The sequence below is a fragment of the Pseudophryne corroboree genome, chromosome 6 (assembly GCF_028390025.1).
Source record: "Pseudophryne corroboree isolate aPseCor3 chromosome 6, aPseCor3.hap2, whole genome shotgun sequence".
Lineage (NCBI taxonomy): Eukaryota > Metazoa > Chordata > Amphibia > Anura > Myobatrachidae > Pseudophryne > Pseudophryne corroboree.
The window spans coordinates 225,048,655-225,070,729 of record NC_086449.1 but is presented as its reverse complement, the minus strand read 5'-3'; the positions used below and the strand labels follow the sequence as shown (position 1 = coordinate 225,070,729).

General features: G+C 42.9%; 1 protein-coding gene and 1 long non-coding RNA gene across 3 annotated transcripts in view; one reads left to right on the top strand and one right to left on the bottom strand.

Annotated features, from left to right (window-relative positions):
• SLCO3A1 (solute carrier organic anion transporter family member 3A1) overlaps positions 1-22,075 on the top strand; it is a 619,509-nt gene that overhangs the window by 172,124 nt on the left and 425,310 nt on the right. The window lies entirely within an intron of this gene.
• LOC134931894 (uncharacterized) overlaps positions 1-22,075 on the bottom strand; it is a 155,342-nt gene that overhangs the window by 67,415 nt on the left and 65,852 nt on the right. For both annotated transcript variants that reach the window (XR_010179196.1, XR_010179195.1), the window contains exon 3: positions 14,052-14,190. This is a non-coding gene — a long non-coding RNA (uncharacterized LOC134931894). The remainder of the gene's footprint in view (positions 1-14,051; positions 14,191-22,075) is intronic.

Below are 22,075 nucleotides of genomic sequence, written 5' to 3'. Positions count from 1 at the left end.
TTACTTAAATTAATTTTTTTTCCTTGTGTAGATCCATTTGTGGTACACTCATTCGTTATTGTAGTTGGTTTCTTCTTCCTTTTCGTTCTTCTCTTTTTTGCTCCCCCTCTCTTGCCCCCTTTTCTTCCAGTTAATACTTCTGATGCTGTCGTCTTCCTAAAAAATGGGCATGATCTTCTTGTCTCTGATAATTGGTTCTTATGTTTCCCATCTTCCTGTTCTCTGGCCTGGTCCTGGTATCTCTATACCATTCGTCTCCATAATGACCATTTTTCCTGTTCCAATCATCATTCTGAGGCGGACTTCTATACCTCCAATACTGATAATTCCTATTTAAATATGGTCTCCCTCTTCTTCTGTCATTCTTTACCGGGGATAGGTGATTCCTTCTTGTATTTCCCCTTGGGCTTCCATGCTCAAAGTCCGTATCTCTTTCTGGTGAGATATCTTCTAGATTGGCTAATATTCTCGAATTGTCATCCTCTGAATGATGTTTATTGAGGAGGGATTTCTTCTGAGCTATATAGGGACATTTCAATCCTCGTTTTGAACTGGATTGTCTTCTCCCTCTCCTGCAGCGGGGGCAGTCTTCTCTGTGGGCGATGTTCAATTCTCTCTCGGATTTGGGCGTGGTGACTTCTAGGTCTTCTATAATGGAACATACCGACACTGTGGAATTATCTTCTTTCATATGTAGGAAGGGGTCTTTACCTTCCTTTTTGTAATAATCATGATCTCGTTTCAATTTCTTTTGTTTCTTTAAGGTAATTTCTTTTGTATTGATCAGAATTTTCTGCTGGATGTCTTTCTTTTTTCTTGTAATCAAGCTGTTCCTGAAAAGGTTCGATGTGGGTTTGAATAGCCGTGATCTGTTCTTTAATGATTTTCAATTTATCCCTGCGTTCTTTCATGATGAGTTCTATCAAGGTGTAAGAGCAGATTAATAATGTGCGCATCCACTCATCTTTGAATTTATCGCTGCTGTCATCAAATGTAGGTAATTTTTGAATTCTTAATCCTTTTGGGATAATTTGATTGGCTACATACTTTTCCAAAGTCGCGCATTCCCACCAAATGCGATTCTCTTTAAGCAGTAATTTTTCTAGGCGGTCCATCATGGTTATTAAGTCCTCATCATTAATTACGCTTGGGCTGGTCAGAAATATCTCCTTGCATTTTTCCTCTCTACTTTTCAGATGAGAAAACATGCTGTCGCCTATAGGTTCTTTAATTTAGGGAATAGGAATATAGTGATAATAAGAAGATTTAAAGAACTTATGTGGCGCCAATTCAGATTGAGAGCAGCAAGCCCCGTTTGCACCAATGGTATTCCCCTATACCAGAGTAAAAATGTGGATGTGTATGGAATAGGTACAACAGGGTGCGCTAAATCTGTGAATGTCAGTTGCACGTTTAAACCCTTTAACGTGAAGAAGAAATTTAAAACAATACTTCCCTTAATACTTCATATATGCATACACTCTTAATTAAGTTCCATATGCAAGGAAACAGAAAAATAGCATATAGTGTAGTATATTTGTATAGGGAAAATTGAATACAGAAATTAAATACAGATAAAACAAATTTCACACATTTAAAACACGTCTTTGTCTCAAAGTTCCAAATGGAGGATAATAGGGTGGAGGATAACCAGAAACAAAGTGTTAGTGGGCGTTTAAGATGTAACCTTAGGGCAACTGGCTCCGGAACCTGGTTCCCTCGTCCACGTCACAGTCGTCTGGTCAGCCTATATTTGTCTTGCCCAAATACTATATAATAAAAGCCAACTTTGCTCCTCTCCTCTGTTAGCTGACACAGCTCAAACTGAAAGTGAAACTGCTTTGAGATGCTACAGCCTGCTAACCTGCTGCTGGTAATATTAATAGTGATCTGACTGTTTCACACTTGCTGCATACGGAGAGAGGGGGCTGAGGAGAGAGAGTGGGGGTAGGGGCATATAGTGACTGGGGGAGAAAGATAGATGGCAGGAGGCATGGGGCACATAGGGACTAGGAAGAGAGGGGGGTAGAGGCAGATAGGACATGGGTGGAGAGATAGGGGGGTGGTTGGGTTAGATAGGGACTGTGGAGAGAGTGGATGTGACAAGGACACACACACACTCCCTATTTACACTGCACCCCCCATCATATACTGCCCCTAGATACACTGCACCCCTATCCTCTTCCATATTCTGCACCCCCCACAATATAGTGCCCCTATATACACACTACACCCCCATACCCCTCCCTATAGTCCATACCCCTCCCTATAGTGCCCCCTATATACATGGCACCCCCTCCTCCATATGCTGCTCCCACCATATACCGCATACTCTGCACCCCCTCCTCCATATACTAAGCTGCAACCCCAGGTTACATGCCATCCCAGGACTCAGGCACAAGTAGCAGCAGTAACCAAGAAATGGATACAGGAACCACCAGACGCTCCTGCAGTGCTCAGAATGGAGGCATCGGGGACACGTGTGGCCACTTACTGGCGGGTGAAGAAGGTGAATCAGTCTGGCAGGAATAGGTGAGACCCTGTGTCAGGTGAGCAGTGCAGTGTTTGGGAGGAAGAGGGGTCGGTGCTGGGGCTTCAGATGATGCGGGTGAGGAGGAGACAGATAATCGGCTCATCTGCTTTATATATACTGCGTGTCAACGTCGGGGCAGGTTTTTGTGCTCGCCCCTCCTACATCCCGGACAGGCCATGCCCAGACCCCTCCGGCCAGCTGATGGTGGCTACGGGTGTTCTCTACCCCCCAGACCAGCCGTGGGGACTGGGGAGCTTACACTTGCCAATACTGGTGTATATAGTGCAGCATCATTATAGCCTGCCCATTACAGATATACAGCATCTATATTTATAAAAGGCTAACGCTACTCACACACTCAGCATGACAGAACACTGGCTCCCAGCAGCAGGTCTTCCTTAAAACCTGCAGCTCCTGTGTGATTAGCGCCCGCCCTAATAATATAATCTGGTCCCGGTGTCCGTCATTTTGACAGGCTTTTAACTAGTCATTGAATAAAAGGTGTCAATGGGAGCCAACTGCCAGCTCAACACCAACAACTCAGATGTATTAAGCCTTGGATAGTGATGTAGCGGAGAGAGAGAGAAGCTACCAATCAAACTGCTTCTAACTGTCAGTTTTCAAACACAGCCTATAACATGGTAGTTGATTGGCTGGTACTTTCTCTCTCTTTATTTTATCACTCTCCAATGCTTAGAACATTTCCCCCAGTTTTATGTGACGGTATGCCCAGCATCAGATGGGAGCCAGCTGCCAGACCATTGGCAACAACGCAAGGCCTACTTAGAAACTGACAATTAACAACATCTCTAGGTATCCCATGATATTGACACACAAAAGGACACACTGGCACCAGTGGTATTGTGACAACAGTAGGTTACATTCACCCTAAACCAGTGTATTGGCATGGAGAGCACATCAAGACCAAAAGCAAAACAGACACTGTTACCTTACCATTCTTTCCTGTGTAAAATAATAAAGTCAGCAATCATAATAATCGGGTGATGGAGGAGGAACTTCCAAAGAGACAAGAGACCTCCCAGCCTGGAAATCACTATTACAAATTAACAACTCTGCTCCAGAAATCCAGCTCTTAGCTTTTATAGGACTACACAAGTCTAACCATAAAAAATAGGGAACCCCTTACATATTTAACCCTTGCTCCTAAATATATTCTGACACAGCCTAATAGCTTAAAAACCACTAGGCATATAACAGGCCTTCTGTCTTCCTTCTTGGCGGCACTTTGAGACATCCACTACTAATGCTGAGAATATGTCATGGAAATGTAAGGTATCTTGTTTCAATTACAGTACATATACAGTATTAGTGTCAGAAAATCTATAAAATAAATATTAAAATAAAATATTCAGAAGTATATTTATGTTAGAAAACAGGAACGTGTTTTAGTATAGACTGGAGAAAGCAATTTCCATGGGCATTGCTCATTTCGTGAACATTTACCAATGGAGACGGCAATTTCACTTTGCACCGCTTATTTATTTGGCAGTTTACATCTAAATTTAGTAAATAGTTTAGGTGTGCACTTTTCTTTTCACAATCATTCAGTAGAATGAATTAATTTCATACATACATTTTTGCCTTGTTCTCTTAAACACTGTCTATTCCATTAAATAACTGTAGCTGATCTTTTGCCCTTATTCTTCTTAAGGCCCATGCACACTAGACAAGAAAGTAAAAGATATCACTCAGAAGGGCCAATCTGAGCGAGATCTTTTACAATCTCGTCTAGTGTGCTCCTACGCATCGTTAACGACACCCTCCCTCATCTAAAAATGTGCAGACGAGGGAGATCCTCGTTAACGACAGCCATGCGTTCCCCTCGCCGCCCCCCCCCCCCCCTTCCCCCACCGTTGGGCCCTACCCCGCTGGCATCGGCAAGTGTGTATGCACTTGCTGATGCCGGCACCCCGCCAGGTCCCCGTCACCGCCAATATCGGCATCTGCTGGGACTCCTTTAGTGTGTATAGGACTTTAAATAAAATAATAATAATAATATATATTATTATTATTATTATTATTATTATTATTATTATCATCATCATTATTATTCAATCAGGAATCATGGATGAAATTCATATTTTATTTCTAACTTCCAAATGTATTACATGCTGAACTGTCCATGTGTTTACTATATAGTGTATGTCTGAATACTGTAGTGAGCATACAGAACTGGCTGTAGGAATCATTGATCCCTGTGGCGGTCATGGGTAAAAATACATTTTTCTTATTCTCTATCTGGAAAGTGTTACTGTATTTATTGCAGTATAATGAACAATCTTCCTACCAGTCAAATGCTATCCTTAGAAATTAATTGAAGTCTTCAAGCTTAAGGCAACACTACATTAAGTACAACACTGCATTAAGTATTATACAGAAGCAAAAAAAAAAAAAAAAATGAAAGAATTGCATTATTTTAATACATAATACAATGCAAAGTTAATTATTTTTACAATCATAATATATATATTAAAAAATATATATATTCTGTATATACCATCCCTTCAAAAATATATACATTTTTTTTTAAGATATGGGAATATTTCTGATTTGGGTTTGTAACATAAAATTTTATTCTACACATTATTATCTTTAATTTGACTTTTAAGCTTCATTGATTCAGAAATTGAAAGTTCAACTTGACATTCATGTTTTTTTTCTTGCGTCTCTTTGACTTACTGTAGGCAATAGAGTAGCTGCTGTAAGTGACATTTAAACATCACAGGAATGCTATAATGAGGATAGTAATCTTCAATAAAAAGGTTTTTCTTTTCTAAAAGCCACAGTAGGATTTTGAAAGATTTATTTAATAGTTATTTATATACCAAAAACATAGTTCACAGTGCTATACAGATAATATTTAGACATTTACTAATCTAAGGCTAGGGCCACACATAGCGGCCAAGCGGGTCCCGCTAAACGGGACCCACTTGGCTGGGAGGGGGTTTCCGTGTTCACACGGATCCTGTTCTGCAGGATGCCGCAGAACAGAATCCGGCCAGTGACACATGGGATTTCATAGAACACAATGCGGCACAGCCGCTCTGAAATCCCGTTGTCCTGCCATCTGGCCCAAGCGCAGAATGGTGCGGTTGGATCAGGCGGCGGAAGGACTGCCGCACATTTGTGGGCACCTGCATAGGCGCCCATGTGCAGTCTCCTAGCCAAGCTGGTCCCGTTCTTGGCCGCTATGTGTGGCCCTACCCTAAGGCATCTGTTTACTAAGACTTGGAGAGAGACTCAGGGGGACATTTACTAAGCAGTGATAAATGCAGCGAAGTGAGCCAGTGGAGAAGTTGCCCATGGCAACCAATCAGCATTGAAATAACATCTATAATTTGCATACTATAAACTGATACAGAGCTGCAGATTGGTTGATGGGGCCACTTCTCCACAGGCTCACTTCTCCACTCTTATCACTGCTTAGTAAATGTCCCCCAAAGTGGAGAGAGATAAAGTACCCGCCAATCAGCTCCTAACTGTCATTTTTCAAACAGCCTATAACATGACAATTAGAATTTAATTGGCATGTACGTTATCTCTCTTCACTTCATCTCCCTCCAAGGCTAAGTAAATAACCCGTACATTCCCTACCTCATGGAAACACAGACAGACTTAGGTTGAATTTCTTTATCAGAAGACAATTAATCTACCAGTATGTTTTTGGATTATGGGAGGAAGATGGAGCTCCCGAAGGAAACCCACACAAGTACATGGAGAACATACAAGCTCCACACAGATGGGAATTGATTCCAAGTCATTAGTGGTGTGAGACAGCAAACTAACCATCACTAATCAAATGACAGGGACTTCACAAAGAATATTTTACAAATCAAACCAGGGTCCTGCTCCAATTTATTAATGCCTAGTTACCAGCCCGTTAAATGATGGAACAACATAACAGTAATATCTGTGCGTGTCCAAATGGAGCAACACTTGAATTGCTCCGTCAGGCGCCAGCCATCTAGTAGCCGCTGGTGAGAAACACACTTGAATTCCCCCCATAGAGGTAAGGAGCAACATTAGCCTTTTATTATATAGGATGACAGTTAAAAAAAATAATAATCTCTGCTTAGAGTTTAACTTGTATTTGTTGTGTGTATTACAAACTGGAAAGCTGTTTGATAAAATAATTGGCTGGACTCCAATATAGAGAGAAACTAAAATCAAATCAAGGTCTTTATTTTACTGTATATAAGTTGTCTATTATCCTGAAATGAAATGTGAGTCCTCTTTATCGATAAAGGAACAGAACCATCATTAAATATAGTTATTTTTTTATTAACAAGCACCAGTTTGCCAGCCTTCCATGGGTTCTATCTGAGCATAGAATAGTCAGTCATTTGATAGATGAGCATGAAAGGCTATGCCAAAAATGATCTAATCAACTTATGTCTGTGCTAATTACTCACATCTGCAGACTTGCTGAGAGCTCACAGAAATCTGTATCTGTGGCAGTGAAGGGTTTTGTACAAATGATCTTCATTCTATGCATGAGCCTTTCTCCTCTCACATATGTTTGTCTAGTAAATTGAAGTGTTCTGACCAGTAAATAGTCAACATGCTTCACTGTGTATGCAAGTTGTGACTTGTTTTTCTTTGCCACTCTTCTCTATATCCTTACAGCAGCAAAGCATACCTCCCAACATGACCCTCTCCAGGAGGTACACAATGCTCTGCTCCTGGACTTCCCTCTTAATTTATGAAAAGCCCAACCTTACATGGGTATAACGGAAATAAATGTAAGAAATATATTGTATCTATCTACCAGTATTTGAGATAAAAACAGTCAGGTATATGTTTGCTGGCTGGTGTACATAAGAAAACATTTGTGATAAATCATGCCTCACAACTTTGGGGGTAATTCAGAGCTGATCACTAGGGTGTGTTTTTTGCATCCCTGTGATCAGGTAGTGGCCGCCTACAGGGGGAGGGGGAATTAGCTGTGCCAGTGTGCGAACGCATGTGCAGGAGAGCTGCAGAAACAGCAGTTTGTGCAATCTCTGCACTACCCAGGACTTACTCAGCCGCTGCGATGATCGGGGCCGGAGCTGACGTCACGAATACTCCCACAAAATGGCGAGTCCCTCCTGAGTTTTTCCGGGCACTCCCTGAAAATGCTCAGTTACCACCCACAAAGCCCTCTTCCTGTCAATCTTCTTGTGATCGCTGGTGCGATCGGATTTTTTGCACCATCCCGTCGCTGCATTCCCCGCTGCTGCGCCACATCACGCCTGCGCATTGTGGTGCATATGCATGCGTAGTTCAGACCTGATCGCCCGCTGTGCGAAAGCACAGCAGCGATCAGGTCTGAATTAGTCCCTTTGTCTCTGAGGTAATCGGGACAAATTTAGCACTCAATAGCCATTATGGGCAAGAGCTGTCTGGTGTGATTTGTAATGGGTGTACTACGTTATACCGATGCTCGGGATCCCAGCGCCCAGCATATCGGCACTGGGATCCCGACTGCCGGAATGCTGGCAGCCAGGGCCGTTTCTAGCCAATTTGGCTCCCAGTGCGAGATTTAAAAATGCGCCCCCCCCCCCCCTCCATTCACATAAGAAAAAATGTGCCCCCCCCATAGATATAAAGAGGAAAAGTATGCGCGCGCGCCCCCGGCAAGGTGGCGTGACCTCGTTAAAATGGGCGTGGCTTTGTTAAGATGGGTGTGGCCTCATCTGATCTCATCATCACGCCCACCTCACGATGAAAAAAAAAAGTCCTCATTTTACACATTACAGCAGGCACGCGACCCCATTTTACACAGCACGGCAGGCAAGTGTCCCCATTTTACACAGCACGGCAGGCAAGTGTCCCCATTTTACACAGCACGGTAGGCAAGTGTCCCCATTTTACACAGCACGGTAGGCAAGTGTCCCCATTTTACACATTGCGGCAGGCACGTGCCCCCATTTTACACATTGCGGCAGGAAAGTGTCCCCATTTTACACATTGCGGCAGGCACGTGCCTCCATTTTACACAGTACGGCAGGCAAGTGTTCACATTTTACACATTGCGGCAGGAAAGTGTCCCCATTTTACACATTGCGGCAGGAAAGTGTCCCCATTCTACACATTGCGGCAGGAAAGTGTCCCCATTTTACACATTGCGGCAGGCACGTGCCCCCATTTTACACAGTACGGCAGGCAAGTGTTCACATTTTACACATTGCGGCTGGAAAGTGTCCCCATTTTACACATTACGGCAGGCATGTGCCCCCATTTTACACAGCATGGCAGGCAAGTGTCCCCATTTTACACATTGCGGCAGGCACGTGCCGCCATTTTACACATTCCAGCAGGCAAGTGTCCCCATTTTACACATTACGGCAGGAAAGTGTCCCCATTTTACACATTCCGGCAGACAGGTGTCCCCATTTTACACATTCCGGCAGACAAGTGTCCCTATTTTACACAGTACGGCAGGTGGTGGTGGGGGGGAGGGAGTGAGAGAGAGGGAGAGGGGCTGACTTACATTTGAAGCGGTTCTTCCCGCTCTTCAGCCGCCTCTCCCTCGTCTGCGCAGCGCTGGCCGTCTTGGCTCCCCCTTCTCCCTCCTCCCTAGTGCCCAGCTCGGGGGGCGGGGTTTCGCAGAATGACGCGATTGCGTCGTGATGTCACGACGCAAACGCTTCATTCCGCGAAATCCCGCCCCCCGAGCTGGGCACTCGGGAGGAGAGGGGAGGGGGGTTTGAAAGTTCTCATGAAGTGCTGCTGCGGCGGGCGCCCCGTGCGGTTGCACGGCTCGCCCGCCGCAAGAAACGGCACTGCCGGCAGCGGGGCGAGTGCAAAAGAGCCTCTTGTAGGCACGCTGCGCTCGCCATGCTGCGGGCACGGTGGGAGGGAGAATAGTTGTTGGTATTCCATTGGTCGGGATCCCGGTGCCGGTATGCAGAGTGGCGGGATCCCGACAGCCGGGATATCGAGTTCCTCCCTTTGTATTCATGGCGTTATTAAGTTATATCACCTTTTTTTTTTTCTATACCTTCCCCTGCATCTCCCAAATGGCAGATACAGGGCGGTATTCAATTACCCATAATCATTGATTGCGGGTAATTGCATCACTGGGGGCTATTCAATTAGTCCTTAAGCCCAGGGCGTACCGCAGCTTATTTGGAATTTGTGTCACCTACATCAGGCAGGCGAAGCAAAATTCCCCGAAAACAGAAAACAGGGCTGTTTTTACTGAAAACACACAGATTTCACTGAACCTGTGTGTTTGCAGGAGAAAATTTACTTTTTTGGGGTGACCTAATTGGATAGCCTGAAAAAAAAAAATCAAAGAAACATCTGAGTTTTTATGCTCTTGATGTTTGTTCACAGGTAATTGAATACCGACCACAGTATGAAAAGTAGACCATCAAAAGTTATGCTTGGTTGTGTTTTATAGTTTATTTTGACAATATTGTACAATCACTTAATATAAAACTATACTTAGAAACCATCTATTCCTACATTGGAAAGTTATACATTTGTACGGGTTGAGTTTCCTTAAAATTCAGAAATCTGAAATGATCCAACATCTGACTCTTTACAAAAGGGGGAGTCGGGTGTCACCCCAGTTTTGTAGGAGTGCTGAGGCCAGACGCATATCTCCCGGCAATGGTAAAACACCAGCAATGCAGCAGCAGATCGCAGACACCAACAGGAGGCGTCTATTCGCACAAGACACCTCCTGTGATAGTAACATACAATTGCTGTAGCGGCTGCGACATCCGCTGCTGCTTCTGCAGTGCATACAAATTAGAATCCGGCCTTATGTATATAAGGTATATATAAAACATGTTTAGACTTGGATCTCATTATGTATATATTCCAAAATCCTGGTCCCCAACGTTTTGAATAAGGGATACTCAACCTGTGTTTATTAATTTTATGTCTTAAGCTTGGTACACACTAGACCAACTGATCTAAACAAATAAACATTGATCCAATTAACTATTTGCACATAAAAACTGGAGTTGGTCAAATTTATTTTGACATATGATTTGAATTATTTATTTAAAGATGTTAGTATAATGGCGGACAAAAGAATGATAAACGTATGGAACAACAACATGCATTCAATAACACAGTGTTCAACCCTTTCCCAATACAAGTTAGCACGCCTGCACAGGTGGAGTCAATTTCCCAGAATAATTTGTGAGAAGAGCGCATCCAACTAATATAATGATGCAAAGCCACAACATTTCCAAAAGACATGAGAAAGTATTGCAACAAATAAAACCGAAAAACCTCACCCCTCACGCACTATAAGCCCCCTCATATCTAAACTAGGGAATGAACAACCCTAAAAGTGCCAATCATAACTTTCTTACAGAGGCCACTCTCAACTGAACCTCAGGGTTTAAACTTGTCTCCGCCTAACAATTTTGTCACACATGCCTGTCAGCGTCAATAACACACTATGGGCCCAGCGGTGTAAATTCATCCCAGATGCCCAGAGGCAAGATAAATATTGTTGACCCTCACCCCTACCCCTATATATAGATAAATATATGTATGTATATGGAGTGTTCTGAATAAATATATATATATATATATATATATATATATATGTGTGTAAAAATAAAATTGTCATTTATTTTAGATTCTAACTATGAGAATTATTTTGCAAGTGTCATACGCAGGATTAGAAACCACAACCTATTACACTGAAGGCAAGCACCTTACTGATAGAGCTATTTGCTCCTGCATAGTAAGCATATATAGTTACAGTTCTCATGCTTCCTGTACAGGAGCAAATAGCTCCATTAGTAAGGTGTTTTTGCTTCCAGTGTAATAGGTCGTGGGTACTAATCCTGGGTATGACACTTACAAAATATATGTCTATAATGAAGAGGGAGTAACTTCTAAGGTGCTGGGGCTAGTGGGGGAGTCGGCCACAGAAGAGATAGCGGTGGCCATCAATTAAATGATTAAAACAGTTAAATGGTGTCGCTGCTATAGCAGGAATTACCTTAAAAGAGGTCAGCACACACGGAACAGGAGAAAATGAAGAAGTGCGACCTTCAGAGCAGAAGCCCGGCGGCAGCTGACTCCGTTGCCTCCCACAATTACAGTATGCCTCTGTATGGGTCCCATTTGACAACGAGACATAACCCCTTAAGCACTTTTAGCATTTGTTAAAGAGGTTATGTTCGCCTTTTAGTGTTTAACAAACAGCGGTTATTCTTAGCTTACCGCTGCTTGTCACTGTTCCGCTTAAGCTATATATAGATGGAGATTGCAAAGACTTCCAGGCACTTCCGAGGTGAAAGTGGAATGCGCATGACTCAGCAGTCCACCGAGCCGTGATCAGGCCAAGAATGGGGATGTCGCTGAACCTCGCCATATAAGTGAATAATGTTAATACCAACAGGATATTCAATAGTATCACTGCGATACCGAACAAAATATGCCACTGGTAATAAGTATTGTTGTTAAATGGGGGCCTATGCTACTAAAAAAAAAGGCTTAATCTAAATATTATATTTCTTTTGCACAGAGGATGAGGAGACACTTTTTGAAGTAGGTTAGAAAAAAAAATCTCTCCATCAGAAAATTGGGTTTCACTAAAAGTCGCCCTATTTTAACACGGTGGCTTTGGTATCGGCGTTCCTTGTATAGTACTGCAGTTTCATTTTCCTTTGTAGTATCAAATGTAGAGAAGAGGAGAACTGAGCAGATTGTCACTTAGGGAAGTTGATGCCATTTCTTGCAAGATCCTGTCAATCCTGTCCTTGAAGTAGTAAATCAGCTCTTGGGCAATAATGATGAGCAGAGGACTTTTTGTAAATGAGCTGAGAAGAGAATAAAATATAGAACAGTGGCATTTGCAGCTTAGAAGCCAGAGCATTGTGAGATTGGAGGTATACTATTTGTTTGGCAGTATCCCGAGGATTTCGTTATCAACATACAGTAGCTTAACTGAATGCTTGCCCACTGCTTATTCAGTACACCGCGTGTTCCACAAAAGTCATGTTGGACTGGACTGTTTGCAGCAGTTGCGAAGCACTCTTGTTAACGTGATATACAGAGTTAATCACATTTCCATTAGAACATGTTTATTTTAATACATATTTAATTAAGTAAACTAAAGTTTGTTTCTGTAGGAAGTCTTTATCTGCGGCATCCATTCCCCAGTAGAGTAATGTTGCCAAGTAGCATGAAATAAAGTGCTTTGGTTTTCTCTATTAGTGAATTACAGCTTTCCTATTAATCGTGTGGGTGGAGGACTCTCTTGCCTGTCAATAAATGGGATTTGCCTTCTCTCTTTAGCTCTGCTACAAATCATTACAGATGCAGCAGACAGATCACTGAAACACACACATTATCACTATGATTACTTCTGAGCTTTATAGAATACTACACAGCACAATGACACGTGACCACTAGTTAAGCAGATGAAATGATGGCTGGCCAGAGTTACAATGGGAATGACTCTGCCGCGTACTTTTGGGGCCTGATTCTGAGTCGCACGCAATGCTGAAGTTCTCAGAGATGATTGATTTGTTCCATCAGTGATCTAGAACCATCAGACTGAACCATTAGATGATGCCATCAATAGCAAAACTATATAATTTTGTTGTTTATCCATCAATGCTTTATAACCGTCAATGGCCAACCCTAATCTTAGCTGAAATGCCACCAAGGTACTTGTGTGACAAAAGGGTTAACAAAAACATTGAGCAGGTGCAAACTATTTGCAGCTACATTGCTATGGTGTAAAGTCACCTTGGATCTCAACAGTGATCATCCATTGAAATTAATCAACATCATACTATACAGTAATTCAGCTCTACAGTGTATGGGTAATCTTGCTTTGTGTCTTAAATCACAGGAACCGATGTAGACATCTTATGAAAACCCTGCATTTAGCCTACAGGGTCCAGAAGATCTTTAATACGCTGTATTTTATTAAGTATTTCAGCTTAACTGACTCTGACAAAGTCTTACGGAGAGCAGTATATGTTGTTCCCACCTGGTAAAATAAGTTCTAAAGGTTTAGACTGTAAGTAGCGTCTGGCGGCAAAACCTCTGACCTGTTGGACATGTGCCTTCCATTTGACCCTATAAAGTGTTTCTGTTCTCATTTTACAAATGATAGAATGTGTGATCTCGCTTGTGATATCCTCCTCGCCATGGAAAGTCTGTGTGACCGATCCCCACAGAAGGCGTATTGCGTCTCCGCAACAAACCTTGTTGTCACCTGTGTAATGTGATAATGCTATCATGGGACATATTTGTTTATTTTATGTGTGAGCAGTGTATGTGCCATAAATCACACCTGACATCTGCTGGTTTTACCTCCAGAGATTTCACTTTTTTCATGATACCAAAGTCTCTGTTTGCCAGTGGCCTTCTTCTTTCCAAGCTAGTTTTCATCAAGAAACCCACTGCACCCGACACAGCAATAGAATCTTCTTCTCCTGCTGCCTACTACGCCAGCCGTTTGTTCAGAGGCAGATGAGTGAAGTAAGAGGATTAAGATCAGTTTAATGTGATAAGAAAATACCTGTACTTGTTAAACCTTCCTAGAAGATGTCTCTGCATAACAGCACATCACTTGTCATTTAATTATATAACTGTTGATAAGACTGGTTGGCTCTGAACATCTTGTTGTCCACAATAAAGAGTTTCCAGAAAAGTCGGATCTAAAATAGCAAATAGGCAGAAAATTGACACATCAATCTTGTCGAGATATTTAATTTTTTCACCAAGTGTTATTTTTTATCTTTGTACATGCAAAAGTTATACTTTTTGTATTTACTATACACATTTTGATATATACACTATGGGGGTCATTCCGAGTTGTTCGCTCGTTATTTTTTTCTTGCAACGGAGCGATTAGTCGCTAATGCGCATGCGCAATGTCCGCAGTGCGACTGCACCAAGTAAATTTGCTATGCAGTTAGGTATTTTACTCACGGCATTACAAGGTTTTTTCTTCGTTCTGGTGATCGTAATGTGATTGCCAGGAAGTGGGTGTTTCTGGGCGGAAACTGGCCATTTTATGGGTGTGTGCGAAAAAACGCTACCGTTTCTGGGAAAAACGCGGGAGTGGCTGGAGAAACGGAGGAGTGTCTGGGCGAACACTGGGTGTGTTTGTGACGTCAAACCAGGAACGACAAGCACTGAACTGATCGCACTGGAAGAGTAAGTCTCGAGCTACTCAGAGACTGCACAGAGAAGTATTTTCGCAATATTGCGAATCTTTCGTTCGCAATTTTGATAAGCTAAGATTCACTCCCAGTAGGCGGCGGCTTAGCGTGTGCAAAGCTGCTAAAAGCAGCTTGTGAGCGAACAACTCGGAATGACCCCCTATGTAGACAAAAGGGATTGCATGCGTGCAAGCAAAATAGTGTGCTCCTGCAGCAGAAATGAGTTCCGGATGGTATGAAATGGGTAGAGGGGCACTGATTACATAATTTGCTAACGGAAAGGCTTGCCGGAAGGAGATAACTGAGTTTGAAAAGAGGATCATTGCAGGCTGTGTGATGTCATGTTTCCAGGCCGACGCTAGACTGGTATACAGAAGATTCAGTATCCCGGATAGACTGGCCAGATCTTAACCCCACTGAGAAACTCTAGGACAAATTGGAGCGACAGGTGCATCCTAGACCTACTCGATCTTCTTCAGTGACGCAGTTGGTCATTGTACTTAAGGCGGAATGCCAGAACATACCGCCTGCTGTTGTCCAGAAACATGTGGACAGTTTGCCAAGAAGGGTGTCAGCAGTAATCATTGCATGTGGTGGACCTACAAAGTGCTCATGTCAATAAAATCTCATTGATCTATTTGATATCATTGACCAATCACTTTTGTCTACATTGTGTAATTTTCAATTGCGTTCATAGCACCTAATTCAGAGATGTATGTAAACCCGATGGTTTACGTACTGCACATCTCCAAGGATGTGTGATCAGTGCATGTACAGATGCTACACTGCACATGTCTAGATCTCATCTGTGAGATCACTTCACCGCTGACTGATTGACAGACAGTGACCATTTGGGGGAGGAGCGGGGGTGGCAACAGCCAACTTTACAGAAAACAGTTCATGCAGATGATCCGATGATCCAAACTAGATTGGCCGCTGGTAAAGCATACCCAACCCAACTAGATGACCTTCTATGTGAGCGATTAATCATCTGTGTATGTAGACACTTCAGTGACATGCCTGCAACACTCCAATAACATGCTCATCTCCATGCGTCTTACACCCAGGAGTGCCCAATACATTTTCAATGTACTTCCCTTTGTGCGACTGCACAAACAGTGAGACTTAGACACAAATGCAGTAAAAGAAAAATAATCTCAACTCCGTGAACCAAGGCATTGGGTAAGCCTGTTACTGCTTGATCATGACATTATACATTCGTTTAAAAGCAGTGTAATGTCATTGTCTGATATTTTGTGATCATTAGGGAGTCATAGTTATTTATTTATTTATTTCTTCTCTTTGGTGAACACTCCTGAGATGGCCTTAGATCGTGAGATGGCTTTAGGCTGGCCATACACTGCGTGATAATGGTCTAAACCACATGACCAACCGCAACTTTGAATAATTATCGTTCAGTGTATGGATGTGAATGACAGTCGTGCACAGCCTGAGAATGGTTGAAAAGTGGTTTGGATCGTTTGGTTTACTTATCAGACCGGAATGCGGTTAAGTTACCGGCAGTCGGGATCCCAACGATGGAACCCTGACACCAGTCACAATCCCGGCGACGGAATTCCGAAATGGTCAGGAGACCGACTTTGGAATTCCAACTGTCGGAATCTTGACCATACTATGTATAAAGTTGTATAAAGCCATAGTTAGGTTTAGGGCCTGGGGGAGGGGGGGGGGGGTTAGTTTAGGAAACCCCCAGGGAGGTTAGGGTAGGTACTATAGGAGGAGGTTAGGGTTAGGATGCGGCAAGTGAGGGTTAGAGGTAGGGGATAGGGGAAAACAGCCACAACTCACCCGTATCGGTATTCCAAACTTAGGTATCCCAGCGCCGGTCTCCTGACTGCCGGGATACCAGGCGTCAGCATTTCCTACTGATTTCATCAAACCTGTCCAAGCCATCTGACCGTCGTTCAGCCAACTTCATGTGTTGCATGAAAATCGTCTCCATACATGTGCAGTGTATGAAGATGTTCCGATTATGGGGCAGGTGCTCCTCCACGCGTCGGTATGCTACGTCATCTGCACTGATTGTGCAGTGTATGACCAGATTTAGGCTCTAAATTCAATTGAATGCCTCTTGTCCCTACCAAGGACATTTCTGCCTGTTTTTTTTTTTTTTTAACCAATATAATTTGAAAAGTTGAAATTAATAAACACAGTCCCCCTATATGAAGTGGCTGGTTGGACTTTCTAGTGAACCTTCCAACATTTGTATTTAATTTCAGAGCTACAAGATTAGATTATTCCAAATGAAATGTGCCAGTATGTGTTGTGGTGCATAAATGATATTTAGAACCTTTGCTGGTTTGTGTGTTAGAGCTATATATATAAAAAAATAACTCTTGCGGCCATACAGCTACAGCATAAAGAAATGTGTTGTAGTGGGAGACAGGAAATGAAAGTTGTACTTCTATTCTGTCAGGGGGCTGTTATATTTACTGCAATTCCCAGGTTTTATTACTGCGGTGTTACCTATACTCCTATCACATTCTACAATACATAGCCACATAGACCATGACTGAGCTGGTGTACCCACTGATAATCCCTGTATTTTCAGCACTATCTCCTTCTGTTTTTAAAAATCAGTGTAATCAATCATTCTGCAAATCAATGTAATTGCCTCTAATTTCCTTGGTGCACTACTGTGACCATTTCTATTATAGAGATCTCTTATGGTTTTGCTTTTCATATCCTGTTATAATTTTATTTTCCCCCCAAAATATACAGTACATGGACACAAAACAGATACATGCTTAATGTCCCAGTGACGCATAGTAACTCATATTGACGGCTGGTTGGAGATCAAGCTTAGCCCAGTTAACCACTGGCATTGCATCAAAAAAGTTAGCCCCCCTTACCTTACCTCCGTGTACTTTGTTGGGGTGGTCTTCAGTATGCCGGCGGTCGGGCTCCCGGCGACCAGCATACCGGCGCCGGGAGCCCGACAGCCGGCATACCGACACTTATTCTCCCTCGTGGGGGTCCACGACCCCCCTGGAGGGAGAATAAAATAGTGTGCCACTGTGCCCGTAGCGTGGCGAGCGCAGCGAGCCCGCAAGGGGCACATTTGCGCTCGCCACACTGTCGGTAAGCCGGCGGTCGGGCTCCCGGCGCCGGTATGCTGGTCGCCGGGAGCCCGACCGCCGGCATATCGTAGTGAACCCCTTTGTTGTTGTATAGTGTTGCAGTTTTGTGTGTGTGTGTGTGTACTGTAGATTATGCCTTTTTATCCCCATTCCTCCCTTCTATATCTCAATGATTTTTAAATAGGTATAAAAATGAAAATAAAAATGCAAAAATGAGCACAAATAACACAATAACCAGACACACATACTGCAAGCTGGGTTACACACAGGTTTGCTGTGTGCTAATACTGTAGTTACTAAGATCTATTTTTGAAAACCACGGCAACAGACAACATTGAACGTCACAGCTCACACAATTCTTTTGCCATATGTACTATTCCAAAACAAGATTTAGCAGTGCCAGGATTAATACCTTTTTTTTTCTATAGAAGCCAGATAGAAGCTGTATTATTGATCCATTTGTTTTATTTACCAGTGTACACTCGTGTAATCTGTCTGCTGTGCAAAAAGCCAGGTCAAGGATAATAATCCTCACCTAATCCACTGTCTAATTTCAGTTTAACTCCCGTTGCTTTTCTATCCCTTTCCCTAACCTTGGCAGAGTCATTTATCTGTGCTGATCAGGCTTTGTCATTTAAAAGCAGGAGATGTCACAATACCAAGCAATTCCTGGAAAGATGTGTTCTCGGCTACTTTGTATCTCTGAATACTCGGTTGTATAAATGCCCTACCAATCTGGACTGCATTCAGTTCCCATTCATTGTAACATTCAGAAGTGTAATAGAATCTTTAGGCTGGATGTTTCATCTAGTGAATGCTTTATATCCTCTTATTGAGAATTCTATAAATATCTGTGGAATGTTATTACAAGTGATAATAAGTTTTCTGCTGTCTCTTTATATGTATGTACAGCATACTTGCCTACTTTTGAAAAAGCGTTTCAGGGAGATTGTGAAAGTAACACCTACAGTATAAGCTCGGACGTGTACTGCTACATCTGAGAGGCGTGTCATAAAAATGACTTCCATCCAAATGTAAATGAGCCCCAAACTTAGTAAGAGCTACTTGTTGAAGACAAGACACTGATATTTTTCAGGATTTGTTCCTGTATTGTGTTTTACAAGAGGTTCCATATACTGGAAGTGGCCATGTAGCCATGGGGATCATTGTGCCTTATAACCAATGCAGGGAAATGGCACTGATGATCTCATTTGAATGTATGTATCTCTGGGGTATCTATGGGATATATATGGGGATAAGGTGCAATCGGGGAGATTGCTGGTCTATTCAGGGAGTCAGGGAGATTGCTGCTATTTCTGGGAGTCTCCTGCAGAATGAGGGAGGGTAGGCAACTATGATCTACAGTTATTCATGTTCTTCCTCGGACTAAAAACTTAATTTTCCTTGAGACTTTACACAAGTCACAACATTCACAATGATTATTCAAACCTTTGATCATCATTCATTCATTCATTCATTCACTATATCATAAATTAATAAAATAGAGAAGTGCAATGCATAGGTTAAATCTTGTGAAGATAGACTCCCAGCAATAATCCTTTTTAAAAATCATTGCTGAGAAGTCTTGGGTCTATTCCCATTAGAAATAACCCTATGTATTGTGCATCTGTCTGCTACTGTTACCTTTAGTTTGCCTTACATATCCCATTATATGCATCCTTCATGTTTTTGTATTAGGTGCATAGTGGGAACAAGCGTTAGCAACAATAAAGTATCTGCTTCTTTGTTGTAAATAATTTTAAACAGTCTATACTAGAATTAAAAAAGATGGCTATTATGTGCCATTTAACTAGGCCAAAAAAAGATTTATCCCTGAGGGCATTGTTTTAGATTTATCCTGAGGGGTCTGTCATGTTTGTCTGTACCTTTTGGTCAGGGATTCAGGGATTGCAATCCATAAAACCCTCGGAACAAAATTTGTGACGCCTGTATAATCTAGGAGACTGAGAATTGTGTAATACTAGCCAAAAAAAGTGCAGATTCATTGGGCTGGGGACAGTTTTAAGAATATAGGGCCTAATTCAAGGTTGATTGCAAAACAACATTTTCCTCTAAAACCATGTGCACTGCAGGTGGGGCAGATATTACATGTGCAAAGAGAGTTAGATTTGGGTGGGATGTGTTCAAACTGAAATTTAAATTGCAGTGTAAAAATAAAGCAGCCAGTATTTACGCTGCACAGAAACAATATAACCCACCCAAATCTAACTCTCTATGCACAGGTTATATCTGCCCCACCTGCAGTGCACATGGTTTTGCCCGTTAGAGGAAAATGCCCCCACAGTCCCAGATACACATATGCCCCCTCAGTGCCAGATATGCACCTACAGTGTTAGATATGCCCTCACAGTGCCAGACACACATATGCCCCCACGGTGCTAGATATGCCCCCACGGTGCCAGATACACATATGTCCCCACATTGCCAGATAAGCCCTCGCAGTCATATAGTCATGTCCCCATCCCCCTCCCAGCACATAGCCATAGTCCCCTCCCAGTAGATATTCATAGCCCCCACCTCCCCAAGCAATAGCCATAGTCCCCACAGCACATATCTGTAGTTTCCACCTCTCCCAGCACAGTCATACAGTAGTCCCCAACCCCCTCCCATCACATAACAATAGTTCCTTGTCAGCATAGATAGCCATAGTCCCTCTCCCTGCACATAGCCCCTCACCTCCCCAAGCACATAGCCATAGTCCCCATCCCCTTCCCAGCTCAAAGCTGTAGTCTGCTCTTAGCACATAATAGTAGTAGTCTCCCCCATTCCCAGCACATACATAGCCTCACCACACAGCACATACCCCTAGTCCCCACCCCACAACATCCCAGCAGATAGCCGTAGTGTCTGGCAATACCTGCTGTGCCAAGCTGCCTGGGATGGAGGGTGGAGGATCACTCAGCAGGCAGGAGCTGGTGCCGGTGTACGGCACTGCACCAAACTACGTGAAGAAACTGAAAACAAACTACAGCTCACAGCAGCCCTTGCCGCCGGGAGCTCCCGACAGCAAGGGTTGCTGGGAGTTGTAGTTTACTTTCAGACTCTTCCCCGAAGTGCATTGCGGCTTCGGCCTGCTGAGCGATCCTCCATCCCAGGCAATGCACAGGTAGCTCGGCACAGCAGGTATTGCCAGACACTACGGCTTAAGGGATTCCACCCATTGGCCAAGGGTGGCACCGTCTTGTAGCGCCCCCTGCTCGGCTGGCGCACCTGGCGAGTGCCATCCTGGCCAATGGGTAGATATGCCCCTGGTAGGAGTCCCAGCAATAGCTTATCTGCTGTTTTTTTTTTTTTATGAAGCTCAGAAAACGGTGATTTCTTCTGTCCTATGCTAAGGAGATGAGATTTTTGCAGATAGAGCCAGGATTTGAATGATTGATGTTTCCAGATTTCAACAGATGAATGCCAAATTGGAAGAGGAGCATGAGTGAGTACAGACAGACCTGTCTATCAGGAGTTAACTTGGACTCCACAATGGTATGGGTTGTGTGATTTTTGTCTGAATTTATATCACCTGTTGTAAATCCCAGTGTCTAGTGATTGTACATCTGAGTGGGCTCTTACCAGAAGTTCTTAAATATTTGCTCTTTAACAATAGTTTGAAGTAGGTCAGTTACACTAGTCAACAATTTAAAACTTTTTTTTTAACAACGTGAACAAATGGTGATTTTGACTAAATCCTACATGCCGAAGACAAATTTGTGAGCAAAAGATTTTCAACATGTCACGTTTTTATGTTATAGTCTTGTGATTTACAAAATGTAATTATTTTAACAATGTACATTAACTGAAAGGCTTAAAGCAGATATAATACTGGAAAAACTGTCACATTTGATAACAAAATCATGTTTAAGACGGAAGCTGTTACATTGCCGGCAGTCGGGATCCCGACTGTAAACTTACTGACACCGCAACCCCGACCACTGACAATGCTGACCAACAGGGGCTATTCCCAGTCGTGGGTGTCTATATACCCATAGGGGTATATTCAATTGGTGTCGAATCCCGCAGTGGATTCGACAGTTTTCCGATTTGACAGCATTCGACTGTCGAAAACCCTCCTTCCCGGGCACTGAATTCGACATATTCAATTTAAAATGGATTCGACACGCCTCCAGTCGGAAAGGGACCAATGGTCGGATTGTGGGCTCCATTATTATAGTAAGTGTAAAAAAATATGATATATATGTTAAAACGCAGCTTGCCCTAAAAAAACGATTCCACAAGACAGCTGACTGTGTAATGGCTGCTCTTCT